Source organism: Dendrobates tinctorius, unplaced genomic scaffold (genome assembly GCF_039654945.1).
Source record: "Dendrobates tinctorius isolate UK_male_01 unplaced genomic scaffold, ASM3965494v1 ptg000067l, whole genome shotgun sequence".
Classification (NCBI taxonomy): Eukaryota; Metazoa; Chordata; class Amphibia; order Anura; family Dendrobatidae; genus Dendrobates; species Dendrobates tinctorius.
The window spans coordinates 231,476-246,776 of NW_027361735.1; the positions used below are offsets into that span (position 1 = coordinate 231,476).

Sequence of the window (15,301 nt, forward strand, 5' to 3'; positions counted from 1 at the left end):
AATTACCTGGCCACTCTAAAATGTTTATGTTATGGTCACTGAGAAACTTTCTCACCACCTTGGCTTTGTGGACAGGGGCTCCATGATGCATAAAGTAATCACACTGATGTATGACCCAAAAAGTAAGCTTGTGTTCTTCCAAAACAGTAATATAATTGCTTGCTTTCATAATTACATTCTTGGGAAGGAAGTACAAACCTGCCCTGCCCATGCTTCCACTGAATGCACCCCACACCATCACACTGTCAGGGTGTTTAACAGTCTTAACTGTATATTTTGGGTCATACCGTGGCACAGTACTCGGACGACGCACAACCTTTGAGCCTCCCTCTGACCAGCCTGAAAGTGCTCTCATCACTAAACATCACTTTCTTCCACTCTTCAGATGTCCAATCTTGATATTTCTTACACAAGGCAAGCCTTTTCTTCTTCATTGCTGCTGTGAGCAGGGGCTTCTTTGCGACACGGCAACTTGGTAGACCCAGGTCCTTCTGCAGGCGGTGACGAATTGTCCTAGTTGCGATGTTCTGGAGGAGCATAGGGTACTTGTTTTTTAGTTCAACAGCAGTTATAGAAGTATGTGACATCACTTCACGCTTCAGAAGCTTATCAGTCCTTGGTGAAGTCTTCTTCGGTGCGCCAGAGCCTGACTTCCTCTGCGGTACCATCCCAGGAGGCAATGATGCCGCCGACCGCGTCAGTTGATAAATTGCTTCTCTTGACACTCCCAGATCTCTAGCTACAGCAATCACCGAATCCCCCTTCTCGAGCAGAGCCAAGGCACGGGATTTCTCTTCCATTTTAAGCTTCTTTCGACCCATTGTGGGAGATAATAAAAAACAGAGGGAGATAATAAAAGACTGCCTAATAGCAAAACTGGCTGAGCTGCACATAACAACCAGAGTGCAGCTTTCGCTTTACCAGAGAAGTGAAAACTGAGCGTTGATTGGTTGATATTTGCAACAAAGCCAGCTTTAATATTAGACAGCTTTTTATTATCTCCCCCATTGTGTACACTTTTAAAAAGTGAAATTATGATGTGGATTTTATAGGTAAAGTTTTTTTTTGCTGCGCAAGTGTAAAGATTTTTTTTGCCGGCACTGTACATATCCTCCATCCCATAGTCCCGTGCCCATATACCCATCATACATATCATCCATCCCATATTTGAGTACCCATATACCCATCATACATATTCGCCATCCCATAGTCGAGTGCCCATATACCCGTCATACATATCCTCCATCCCATAGTCCAGTGCCCATATACCCATCACTCATCCTCCATCCCATATTCCCGTGCCCATATACATATTCTCCATCCCATAGTCCCGTGCCCATATACATATCCTCCATCCCATAGTCCAGTGCCCATATACCCATCACACATCCTCCATCCCATAGTCAACCATCATGACATCATAATGAGCGGCGGCGAGGCTTGCAACCTATGATGAATCAGCGTCGCCATGGCAACCATTATGACATCATAATGAGGGGCAGGGCTTGATACGCACACACCGCTTTCCCAGTATGCAAATAGGGGCATTATGACATCATAATGAGAGGCGGGGCTTGACACACACCACTTTTTCCCCATTATGTAGATGGGGGCAAAATTGTTTGGTGAATTGGAACGCGCGGGGTTAAAATTTCGCCTCACAACATAGCTTAGGACGCTCTCGGGGTCCAGACGTGTGACTGTGCCAAATTTTGTGGCTGTAGCTGCGACGGTGCGGATGCCTATCCCGGACATACACACAAACAAACACACATACATACACACTTTGAGCTTTATATATTAGATTAAATAATATTTAATATTATATTATTAATTATAATATTAATAATAAATATTATACACAAACTGTCTGCTGCCCATAGAAACCAATCTGAACTGTTTCCATGTCCTAAATTGCTCAGGTACAATGAAAGTTGATCTCTGCTTAGTTGCTGTAGGCAACTAATAATTTTTACTTTAGATTGTATGAATACATTTTCAATATAGTCTTAGTGGCCTTTTACCCACTAATAATATTCAATTATATAGCACTATTAATTCCAAATCGCTTTACATACATTTGCAACCCTGTCCCCATTGCGGCTCACAATGTAAACATCCTATCAGTATGTGTTTGGAGTCTGGGAGGAAACCCAGGCAAACATGGGGAAAACATAGAAACTCCTTGCAGATGTTGTCCTTGGTGGGATTTGAAAACACCAAGGACAACATCTGCAAGGATGCTAGGCTGCAGTGCTAACCACAGCCACCCCACCGTGCTAAAAGTGCTTGTTTGCAGCAAAATCATGGACATACAGTGCCAGGTTTGGGGCTGGGTACAAATGAAACAATACATCCATGATTTCACAGCCATCAGAGATCTGCCGACCAATCTTTGAACAAATATCTCTGCATGTAAAGGGGCCTTTGCCCATACTAACAATTCCTTTCTTCTCAGGTTCAAGCTGCCCGTTATGACGTACCAAAAGGCGATTTCTGCATATAAGTATTGGGCAGATGAGATGCCAAAGGACACGCGTTCCCTCACAGCTGATTATCTATACTATGAGACCCTCGAGCACCAGATTGTCTTGACGGATTTAGTTGAAGGAAAGAAACAATTGGTGAAAATGGAGGAAAGCAAGGAAGGAGAAACATCTGGGTAAGAGTCCTAACTGAGGCTGGTTTCACATCTGCGTTTGAGTGGTGTGCGTTGGTATGCGTAGCAATCCTGATGCATCCTGATGCAGATCTTCTACCTATACTTAACATAGGAACGCATCATATTTTATTTTTTTACATTTGCCAGTATATCTTATTTCTCCCATCTATCCTCTATTCTCCCTCCAATCTCCTCTGCCCCAGAGGTCAGAAGTTCACATTCCAACTACATCCTGATCAGGATTTTGTGACATGCATTTGCATCAGGATGCGGAAAATATCCTGATGGAGATGCCTCTGCACAAATCCTGATCAGGATGAAACGCCAGTGTGAAAGCACCCTGAATACACAATCAGCCCCACCAACCACCTTCCATAGCATGAGATTTGAGCAATGACTTTCAGTTCAATGGTCTTATTTATTCCAGTGATTTCCCTGATGTTTCCTGAGTTAATTTTGAAAATATACTATATGACAATGTCAAGAGAAAAAATAGAGGCATTTAAAAAGCTCAAATCGTTAAAGTCCTTGAAAAACCTTTTAACATAACTTCTCTTATTCTGACTTCACAGAGAAAGTGTCTCCATGAGGCCAAGGACCAGCGATGCACAGGGATCAGACAGCAGTGAAGGGTCGAGCACAGAGGGCCACAGTGAAGAGGAACAAAGCAGTGATGAGGAAACTGTGTGTCGACGCAGTCTGTTGTTTCAGAAGCTGACAGATTTGCACCCAGTAGCAATCTACGATTCTCCACCTAAAATAAGAGAATGTAGAAAAGTAAACCGGGAGCATGCAAAATTTCTGCAAAAGAAATGGCTCTTCAATCAGAAAAAATTAAGATCAACAGATGCTGTTGGTAAGTTTTTAAAGTTTACACCCCCCCATTCCAATCTATCTACAGTAGAAGGCACTGTTCCAGGCCTATGCTTATATAGAAAATATGTGTGCTGATTATTCTAAATTTTTTTTTTTTATATATATATATATATATACACACTTAGAATATTTGAAGAGAGTCCCCAACAAAAAAGAATTGGCGAAGTATGCTAAAGAACGGGGATGGGACACAAATGTTCCAGACATAAAAGAAGTGCAAAGTGCTTGGAAACCCCATGGGCGAAGGCACAAGCCCAATTTTAAAGATGAGATCAAAGAGCTTGTGTTAACACAGAAATGGAAGGGACTAATTGCAACAGAAGACACTGGCAAAGGTGGACGTACCGTAAAGACCATCTGTGCTTTTAAAAAGGGTCAAGTGGTATGTGACTATCACGGGGAACTTATGGACCATTAAAGTGCAGAAAAGCTGCAGAGAAGGCTGACTGGAACATCATATATGTACTTTTTTAAATACAAATACCAAAAATTATGCATTGATGGCTCCAAAGAGCCTTGTGATTGCCATCCACATATAGAGTCCACTTTTGGAAGGCTGATAAATCATCAGCCCACCAATTTCAACCTAAACCCAAAGGCTTGGTCATATGGAGATGGGTCACCAACAATTCTGTTTTTAGCAAATCAAGATCTTAAGCCAGGAACAGAAATCTTTTTTGATTATGGTGTCCGAAAAAATCAGTTTGGAGAAGGGGCAGAATTAGACTGGCTAGATGATTAAAATTTTACATGAGTTTACATATCTGTGTACTTTATATATTAGGTTTATGGGTGGACAAAGGGACAGGTGACTGTTATATTATTGTAATTCGTTTTTTCAATAATACAGTTGATATTTTACTGTTGAAGTGTTTGTACTATCTAATATACACTCACTGGCCACTTTATTAGGTACACCATGCTAGTAACGGGTTGGACCCCCTTTTGCCTTCAGAACTGCCTCAATTCTTCGTGGCAGAGATTCAACAAGGTGCTGGAAGCATTCCTCAGAGATTTTGGACCATATTGACATGATGGCATCACACAGTTGGCGCAGATTTGTCGGCTGCACATCCCTGATGCGAATCTCCCGTTCCACCACATCCCAAAGATGCTCTATTGGATTGAGATCTGGTGACTGAGGAGGCCATTTGAGTACAGTGAACTCATTGTCATGTTCAAGAAACCAATCTGAGATGATTCGAGCTTTATGACATGGCGCATTATCCTGCTGAAAGTAGCCATCAGATGCCTGTTCTTAGCTGAGAGGAGTGGTACCCAGTGTGGTCTTCTGCTGCTGTAGCCCATCTGCCTCAAAGTTCGACGCACTGTGCGTTCAGAGATGCTCTTCTGCCTACCTTGGTTGTAACGGGTGGCAATTTGAGTCACTGTTGCCTTTCTATCAGCTCGAACCAGTATGCCCATTCTCCTCTGACCTCTGGCATCAACAAGGCATTTCCAGCCACAGAACTGCCGCTCACTGGATTTTTTTTCTTTTTCGGACCATTCTCTGTAAACCCTAGAGATGGTTGTGCGTGAAAATCCCAGTAGATCAGCAGTTTCTGAAATACTCAGACCAGCCCTTCTGGCACCAACAATCTTGCCACGTTCAAAGGCACTCAAATCACCTTGGCTTTCCTCCATTTTCACCAATTGTTTCTTTCCTTCAACTAAATCCGTCAAGACAATCTGGTGCTCGAGGGTCTCATAGTATAGATAATCAGCTGTGAGGGAACGCGTGTCCTTTGGCATCTCATCTGCCCAATACTTATATGCAGAAATCGCCTTTTGGTACGTCATAACGGGCAGCTTGAACCTGAGAAGAAAGGAATTGTTAGTATGGGCAAAGGCCCCTTTACATGCAGAGATATTTGTTCAAAGATTGGTCGGCAGATCTCTGATGGCTGTGAAATCATGGATGTATTGTTTCATTTGTACCCAGCCCCAAACCTGGCACTGTATGTCCATGATTTTGCTGCAAACAAGCACTTTTAGCACGGTGGGGTGGCTGTGGTTAGCACTGCAGCCTAGCATCCTTGCAGATGTTGTCCTTGGTGTTTTCAAATCCCACCAAGGACAACATCTGCAAGGAGTTTCTATGTTTTCCCCATGTTTGCCTGGGTTTCCTCCCAGACTCCAAACACATACTGATAGGATGTTTACATTGTGAGCCGCAATGGGGACAGGGTTGCAAATGTATGTAAAGCGATTTGGAATTAATAGTGCTATATAATTGAATATTATTAGTGGGTAAAAGGCCACTAAGACTATATTGAAAATGTATTCATACAATCTAAAGTAAAAATTATTAGTTGCCTACAGCAACTAAGCAGAGATCAACTTTCATTGTACCTGAGCAATTTAGGACATGGAAACAGTTCAGATTGGTTTCTATGGGCAGCAGACAGTTTGTGTATAATATTTATTATTAATATTATAATTAATAATATAATATTAAATATTATTTAATCTAATATATAAAGCTCAAAGTGTGTATGTATGTGTGTTTGTTTGTGTGTATGTCCGGGATAGGCATCCGCACCGTCGCAGCTACAGCCACAAAATTTGGCACAGTCACACGTCTGGACCCCGAGAGCGTCCTAAGCTATGTTGTGAGGCGAAATTTTAACCCCGCGCGTTCCAATTCACCACCACCAGCAGCCACGTCCCAGCTGGCTAGGGGGGACACCACCAGCAGCCGAATCCCAGCAGGCCAGGGGGACACCACCACCAGAAGACGCATCCCAGCTGGCCAGGGGGGACACCACCACAAGCAGCCGCGTCCAAGCTGGCCAGGGGGGACACCACCACCAGCAGCCGCGTCCCAGCTGGCCAGGGGGGACACCATCACCAGAAGCCGAGCCCCAGCTGGCCAGGGGGGAAACCACCACCAGCAGCCGAATCCCAGCAGGCCAGGGTTGACACGACCACCAGCAGCCGCGGCCCAGCTGGCCACGGGGACACCACCACCAGCGGCTGCGGCCCAGCTGGCAACGGGGACACCACCACCAGCGGCCGCGGCCCAGCTGGCCACGGGGACACCACCAGCAGCCGCGTCCCAGCAGGCCAGGGGGGACACCACCACCAGTAGCCGCGTCCCAGCTGACCAGGGGGGACACCACCAGCAGCCACGTCCCAGATGGCCAGGGGGGACACCACCACCAGCAGCCGCGTCCCAGCAGGCCAGGGGGGAAACCACCACCAGCAGCCGCGTCCCAGCAGGCCAGGGGGGAAACCACCACCAGCAGCCGCGTCCCAGCTGACCAGGGGGGACACCACCAGCAGCAGCCGCGTCCCAGCTGACCAGGGGGGACACCACCAGCAGCCACGTCCCAGATGGCCAGGGGGGACACCACCACCAGCAGCCACATCCCAGATGGCCAGGGGGGACACCACCACTCCTATAACTGATTAATCCATACGTGAGACATCACAATATCTGAAAATGTTACTTGCACCTTTGTCAATGTTTTCTAATTCCTTATTGGAAGGAACGAGTCCTATTGTAGCTAATATTGGGCTTTAGAAGCCTTTTTTCCTCTTTTTTTTAATTCCTTACTGGTTTTTCCAGTCCTTTTTGGATGAGTTGCCTTTTCTAACAAGGATTGAGCAAGAATATCCAATATGACATCTAAATAGTTGTTTGTAACCATTGGTTTCTATTGTATATTCTATGTCACTAATTGTAAGTCCTTATTGGAAGGAACAGGTTCTATTGTAACCACCACTGGGCTTTAGTAGCTGTTTCCTTCATTTTTCTAATTCCATATTGGAAGAAATGGGTTTTTAGAAATATCTCCTATAAAAGTTGACTGCTTCATCATCATCTCCCATTGGGTGCCCGTGGTCATTTCTTTGTATATTTTACTAGGCGTGGTTTCAGTCAAAATGGCCTCCATCAATTGCTTAGGGATTATTCCTTCCTCATAAGCTTCATGACTATGAAACCACGCCTCTCAACTTTCTATTTGATTCCGAACTTACACAAGGATGCAGTCAACCCCCCAGGTAGACCTATAGTATCTGGAAATGAGGGAATTTGTAAAATAGCATGTCAGTTTGTTGATTTTTATTTGAAACCCCACGTATCCAACTTACCATCCTTTATTAAAGATACCACTGAAGCTCTACGTAGTCTAGATGGTCTGAATATTAGTGACAACATGTGTTTAGTCACTGCAGATGTAGAAAGTTTATATACGTCTATTAGGCAGGAGGATAGTATTTGGGCCGTCTCCTGGTTCCTTGAAGCTGGAAATATTGAAAAATCATTATCAGAATTCATTTTGATTCTGTTGAATTTCATTCTTACTCATAATTGTTTTACATTCAATAATCAGATTTTTCTTGCCGCTTCAGGGGACCGCAATGGGGGCGGCCTGTGCACCATCCTATGCAAATTTATTGCTGGGAACGTGAAATTTTCTTGAGTAATCCCATCAGGGGTATCGAAAGAGTTCATCATTGGATACGTTTTATTGATGATATTCTATTTGTGTGGGAGGGGTCTTCAGATCAACTTGACATGTTCATGGCTTCCCTAAATTCCAATGATTTCAATATCAAACTTACTTTTTGCCAGGGTCAAAGGGTACACTTTTTGGATTTGGACATCATGACTGATCAACACGGCAATATTTTGACCAATGTATATAGAAAACCGATGGCAGTAAACTCCTTATTGCATGCAGAATCATCGCATCTGAGATCAACAATTAACAGCATTCCAATTGGACAGCACTTACGCTTGAGATGTATTTGTGCAACAGACAAGATTTTTAAAGATCAAGCCAAAAATCTTTATCAAAGATTTAGAAACAGAGGATACAGCCATAGACAGATTTTTCGTGGATATAGGAGAGCCCTAAACACTCCAGAATGATCTTCTATATCAGTCCAAAGTGAAACCTGATGAAAGTTTGAATCAAAATGTGAGATTCATTACTCCCTTTAATAGCCAATGGTGCGAATTTACGGAAATAATTGAACGACATTGGTCTGTTCTGAAAACTGATACAATATTGAGTGGTTTACTTCCAAACAGACCACAAATTAAGGCAAAAAGGTCTTCCAACTTGAAAGATCTATTAGTGAGAAGCCACTATTCACCCATGACCAAACAGGTACATCAGGCTAAAGAATTCATGAAAGGTTTTTCCCTGCACTATTTGCCTGGCTTGCAAAATTCTTGAAAAAAGTAAAGAATTCACTAATTCTGACGGGTCTAGGACGTATAAAATCTTACATCATCTGACATGTGCATTTAAGGCGGGTAACTTATCGTGCTTCTTGCACGTGCAATAAAATTTATGTAGGCATGACCACTCGTGAGTTAAAAATCCGAGTGAGAGAGCATGTCAGAGACAGAAAAAAACAAAGATTCTCAGGATGACGAGAATCTTAAGACGATCCCTAGACACTTCAGAAATTTTCATAAATGTGATTCCTCAAAATTGCGAATTATGGCTATAGATCACGTCAAGATGGGACCCAGGGGTGGAGATTTATCCAGAATGTTGGCTCAAGTGGAGAGCCGTTGGATTTACCGCCTAAACACGGTAAATCCGGCAGGTCTCCACGAAAATTTTGGGTTTAGTTCTTTTCTATAATTTAGCATCCTATTATTTTATGGGGTGGGATGGTTTTAAATGTGAGTTTACATTATTATTATTATTATGTATTTTTAATCATTATATTTATATTTGCCAGGTCCTATATTTAATGCACCTTCTTCTGCGTTATATGGTTGTGATGAATGGTTTACCAACGCACCATGGATCAAGTCTAATCAGGGAACAATTGAGAAATGTTATTAAAAAGATCTATTAGAGGAAATATATTTATTTTATTCCTTATTATGAGAAGATAACTATATGGGACTCTGTAAAATACAAAAAAAAAATTATCTTTATTATTTTACTGTTATCTGTATATGATCAGTCTTGTACTAATTTGTTAAAATTGATAACACTATTTGCACCTTAATATGCTTAGCACTTTAAATTATATATATTTATTAATTAGTTTTTGTTTTTTTTACTATTGAGATCCACTTTGATGTTTTATTATGTGTTTTACTATTATGTATAGATAGATTCAGTTGCACTATCAGCATTTATTGCACTCAGTCGCTCTATTCACCTTATATTACATGTAATTTCAAAAGCAAATGCAGTGTTTTTTTGTCAGTACGAGTCATTTGACTTCATAGTAGCTCGCACTGCTTAGTGCGCATGCGTGGCCAGGGCTTCCCTGGTTCTTTTTAACACGGACAAGGGAGCACACTGCGCAGGTGCCTTTTCGATGACGGCGATCCTGGCGTGTGTTCATGACGGCCAATTGATGAGCCTCATTTGGGAGACTGCCGACTGCGCACGTGGCGTACATAGCAAGCGGCGCTCACACAACATAAGTTCTGGCTAATTAGCCAATTGTTTTAAAGATATACACCATTTAATTAGCGAATCAGTTTGACTGACTGACACACTACTTAAGCAGCTCCATCCCTCCCCCAGCACACACCTCCTGAAGAAGTAATACACGAAACGTGCGTTGGGGCGAGGGGGAGCCATGGTGACTGTAAATTAGTATTATATCCTCATTAATCTATGATATTAATGTAGGGACATTGTTATAACTTGTGCTATTAATATAGAAACCAATGGTTTATGCATGATAAACTGAACGGTTTTGTGCATATAGAGCATTAATATAGTCATGTAATATGGTCATATTTTGTGTCTAAACATTAGTATGTCACCAGGCTCTCCTGTATAATCTTTTTGCTTGCGTAGTCTGTTTTTTACCATTTAAATTTAAATACAGATTCCATTGAAGGAGAACTCACCACCTCTTGTGGCAGCCTGTTCCACTCATTGATCACCCTGTCAAAAAGTGTTTTCTAATATCTAATCTGTGTCTCCTCCCATTCAGTTTCATCCCATTACTTCTAGTCTGTCCTTGTGCAAATGAGAATAAAGATGCTGGAGCACACTTTGAATAGTCTGCGAGAGGAGGTGGTGGTCCCAGAGGAAGATGAAGAAGCAGAAGAGGTTGCGAAGGGATAACAGTATCCCTAAGCTCCAGACTGTCGTCGCACAGGCAGGTGCCATGGGGGGTGGATTAAAGCGACCGAATGGGGCTCGTGGTACCAGATAAACTGTTAGTAACAGTGCAGGAGTCAAGCAACAGATGGAGGAGGAGGAAGCGGTGATGGACGCACATTAGTCAGGAGATGAAGAGAATAATGATCCCCTCTCTGTTGTTTGTGGTTGGTGGGAGGGGACGCAAGAAGCCACCATGAGTGTTATCGCTCCACCAAAAAACACCATGGGCACTTCCATTAGGTCAAAGTCCAACACATGAACGCCTTCTTGCTCCCCTATCTTCAACACAATGCCCATATTATTAGGGTTAGAAATAGTGCTGACTACTGGGTTGCCACTCTGTTAGATCCATGGTGCGAGAGTAAATTTTTCCAGATGCATCCCCCCTGGAAATGGATGCGAGCAAGTTGGAGTATCGAAACATGCTTGTAGACAATCTCAAGAGTGATTTTCCCTAAGACAGCAGTGACGCACACAGTTATAGACTTCTAACCCCGAGAACGTTGAGTCCTGAACGCAAAAACATTAGCAGCAATGTAAGTGGCAAAAGACATTACATTGGCTTAGTGGTTAACATTAGAGATGAGCGAATATTTCAATTTTCGGTTCGGATTACGATCGCCGATGTTGCAATATTCAACGATTTATAAGCTGAATATTCGCCGAACATTTCAAAACGTCATTGGAGTCAATGGTTGGCAAAAACAAACACATGCACAGCAACTTCAAACGGGCCCAAAAGCTGCCAAAACACATCAAATTAGGGGAAGATGCCGGGAAAGTGGCCTCAATTGACCCACAGTACAAATTTCAGAATGGCACGGCAGTCATCGGCCATGCATGAGGTAGGGTATGGGCCAGCATTTACAGCCTTGAACTGAACTTCAAACTAAGACAACGTGGCATCAAAGTGGCATCAGTTTCAGTAGAGTACAAATAAGTCTGTAACACCGCTCCGCCATACTCACCCGGCCTCCGCTCCTACGTCGCAGCCTCTCTCCACCCGACGGCCGCGGCGGTCACCTGAGACGGGCTCACGACCGATGCCCTCCCTGCATGCTATGCGCATGCACCATAGGCCGCGCCTCCATCCTGCTTCTTATGCTCCGGCTGTGCCCTGACCCGGAAGCACCTTTTGACCAATGGCTGATCAGACGGGGCCATATCAGGCCGCTTCCCCCTGAGGGAGGCGCCTGATCGTTGTGTTACCTAGCACTCTGGCCTCGCTTCATCGTGTTCTCTCTGCTCCTGCAGTTCCGTTCTCGGCTGCTCTCTGCAGCAGACTCTCAGTCCTGCTACCCGTGTTCCTGGCTCTCTTCCGCAGTTCTGCCTCCTGTGTTCCTGTCGTCCTACTCCAGTCCTGTCTCCAGTGCTCCTGCCGTCCTACTCCAGTCCTGCCTTCAGCGTTCCTGCCGTCCTACTCCAGTCCTGCCCTCAGCGTTCCTGCCGTCCTACTCCAGTCCTGCCCTAAGCGTTCCTGCCGTCCTACTCCAGTCCTGTCTCCAGTGTTCCTGCCGTCCTACTCCAGTCCTGTCTCCAGTGTTCCTACTCCTGTCATTCCTTCTCGTTCCAGTCTTCTGTCTCACTTCTTTCTGGCCTCCTGGTTCCAGTCTTGTTCTGTCATTCTTTACTCCAGTCTCACAGTCTTACTCCAGTCCATCCTGAGCCGCCCCTCTCGGTACGGGCTACCGTGGTACTCGAACCCCTGGGCCTGCTCCTAACGGTCCCTGCATAGGTGTCGGTTCCACCTGGCAGCTCGCCCAGGGCCCCTCAGTGCCACGGTCCAGAGGGTCCACTCCTGGGGTTTCCTGCTCCAGACCACCCACGCTAACAGTACGATCAGGCCATGGACTCCGCCGGTACTACGGCTGCTACCCAGAAAGAGTTGCTATTCCTACGGGAGAATCAGGGTCACATTATGTCAGTCATGAAGTCGATGGACACCCGTTTTTCAGCCTTACAGGTGGCCGATCCTGGAAATGCCACTCAGCTGGCCAGTCTCCAACAGGAGCTGGGCCAGCAGCGAGATACTCAAGCCCACATTTTGTCCTACATGGCCTCCTTTGACAGTCGCTTGTCTGTCCTCCAGGCTGCCACTGCAGTGCCGACACCTCCTCCCGCGTCTACCGCTCTCCCGATGCCCTGCCTCGCCAAACCGCCTCGTTTCACCGGGGATCCCAAGCTCTGTAGGGGGTTCTTAAATCAGTGTAGCCTTCACTTTGAATGGCTGCCCCAGCAATATCCCTCGGATCGGGCCAAAGTGGCCTTCATCATGTCCCATCTGGAGGGAGAGGCCCTGTCTTTGGTAAACCCGCTCTGGGAACGTGACGACCCGGTGGTCTCGAGTCTCCCGGTTTTCCTGGATACGTTTCGTAAGGTTTTCGATGAGCCGGGTCAGTTAGCCTCTCTCACTGAGTCACTCTTTAACTTACACCAGGGCTCTCTCACGGTCGGACAGTACGCTATTCGCTTTCGCACTATCTTCTCCGAGCTCGGCTGGAATAACGCGGCTTTGGTGGGGGCATTCTGGCACGGTTTTTCGAGTAGAATAAAGGATGAACTCGCAGGTCGAGATACCCCGTCCACCTTAGAGGACCTTATCTCGCTGGCTACCCGCACTGACCTGCGCTTCCTGGAGCACGCTCGGGAGTCAGCGAGAGACAGGCGGTCCACCAGGTCTGTTTCTCCTTTCACCCGATCTGCCAGCTCTCGTTCGGCCGGTTCCTCTTCCCTCTCTTCGGGTGAGCCCATGCAGATAGACCGTCTCAGGTTGGCCGAGTTGCGTCAGAGAGAGAGACGGGCACAAGGTCTGTGCCTCTATTTCGGTGATTCGTCACACTATGTCAGCACCTGTCCTAAGAGACAGGGAAATGACTCCACCTAGGTCAGGTAAGAGAGGCCTCCCTAGGTGAGGATTCCTCTCATCCCCTTACGATTTCTGTGCTTTTGGTATCAGGAGGGAGGCGGGGTTCCGAGGTGGCCTACGTGGATTGGGGCTTAGCGGGTAACTTCATTCGGCCGGAAGAAGTGGACAAATACCAAATTCCTGTAGTCACTCTATCTAACCCAATTCAGATTGTCACCGTTGTTGGCAAACCGCTACAGGTGACCGTCACCTTGGTCACTGAAGAGGTGGAGTTGCGAGTCGGAGCCTTACATCGAGAGAAGATAGCCTTTTACGTTTTGCCTAAGCTCTCTCACGCCATTCTACTTGGTCTCCCATGGTTAAGGACTCATCAGCCTGTTCTCGACTGGTCTTCTGGGGAGAAACTCCGCTGGGGGCACCCGTGCCAAGCTCGCTGTCTGACTCCTGTCTATCTGGCGGTCGCTCTTCGGTCTCCTCCAGACCTTCCGGGCCTTCCTCCAGCCTACAGCTCTTTCGCCGATGTGTTTGATAAGAAGGAGGCAGAAGTCCTTCCTCCTCACCGGCCGTTCGACTGCCCAATTGAGCTTGTTCCCGGTTCAACCCCTCCCAGGGGCAGAATTTACCCTCTGTCTCCCGCAGAGACTATCGCCATGCCTGAGTATGTCCGAGAGAACCTCGCCAAAGGCTTTATACGGAAGTCCTCCTCGCCCGCGGAGCCGGGTTCTTCTTCGTCAAAAAGAAGGACGGAACTCTACGGCCGTGCATTGACTATAGGGGCTTGAATGAAATTACCATCAAGAACAGGTACCCTCTTCCACTCATTCCGGAGTTGTTTGACCGTCTCAGAGGGGCTCGGGTCTTCTCCAAGCTGGACCTCAGAGGAGCCTGTAATCTGGTCTGTATCCGTGCAGGTGATGAGTGGAAGACCACTTTCAACACTCGAGATAGTCATTACGAGTACCTGGTCATGCCCTTTGGTCTCTGCAATGCTCCTGCGGTGTTTCAGGAGTTCGTCAATGAGATCTTTCGGGATCTTTTGTACTCCTGTGTGGTCATGTACTTGCACGACATCCTCGTCTTCTCGCCGGACCTCCTGTCCCACAGAAAGTGTCCGCCTGGTGCTTCAGCGTCTTCGGGAGAATCGCCTGTATGCGAAAATCGAGAAATGTCTCTTCGAACAGACCTCTCTGCCGTTTCTGGGATACATTATCTCCGACACTGGTCAAAGGATGGATCCCGAGAAGTTGTCTGCCATCCTCAAATGGCCTCGCCCCGTCGGATTAAAGGTGATACAACGATTCCTCGGGTTCGCCAACTATTACTGGCAATTTTTCTCTCACTTCTCCGTGATCACAAGACCCATTTCTGCGCTCACCCGTAAAGGGTCTACTCCCAAGGATTGGTCTCCTGAGGCAGAAGAGGCCTTTCTGACCCTAAAACGGGCTTTCTCCACGGCTCCGGTCCTGCATCGCCCTGAGAGCGATTAACCTTTTCTACTCGAGGTGGACGCTTCCTCGACGGGGGCCAGGGCGATACTGTCCCGGAGAACCGCCTCCGGTCACCTGCACCCTTGTGGCTTCTTCTCGAAGGCCTTTTCTCCATTCGAGTGTAACTACTCGATCGGCGACCAGGAACTTTTAGCCATCAAGTTGGCCTTGGTGGAATGGCGCCACCTCCTGGAAGGAGCTGTCCATCCCTTTGTCATCTTCTCGGACCACAAGAATCTGGCCTATCTAAAGTCTGCCCAGAGACTTAACCCTCGCCAGGCCAGATGGTCCTTATTTTTTGCTC

The 15,301-nt window shown here is 46.1% G+C and overlaps 1 protein-coding gene across 2 annotated transcripts in view; it reads right to left on the reverse strand.

Annotated features, from left to right (window-relative positions):
* The window catches only part of LOC141095116 (uncharacterized), a 225,002-nt gene that overhangs the window by 137,757 nt on the left and 71,944 nt on the right, over positions 1-15,301 (reverse strand). The gene's annotated exons all lie outside the window — the stretch shown is intronic.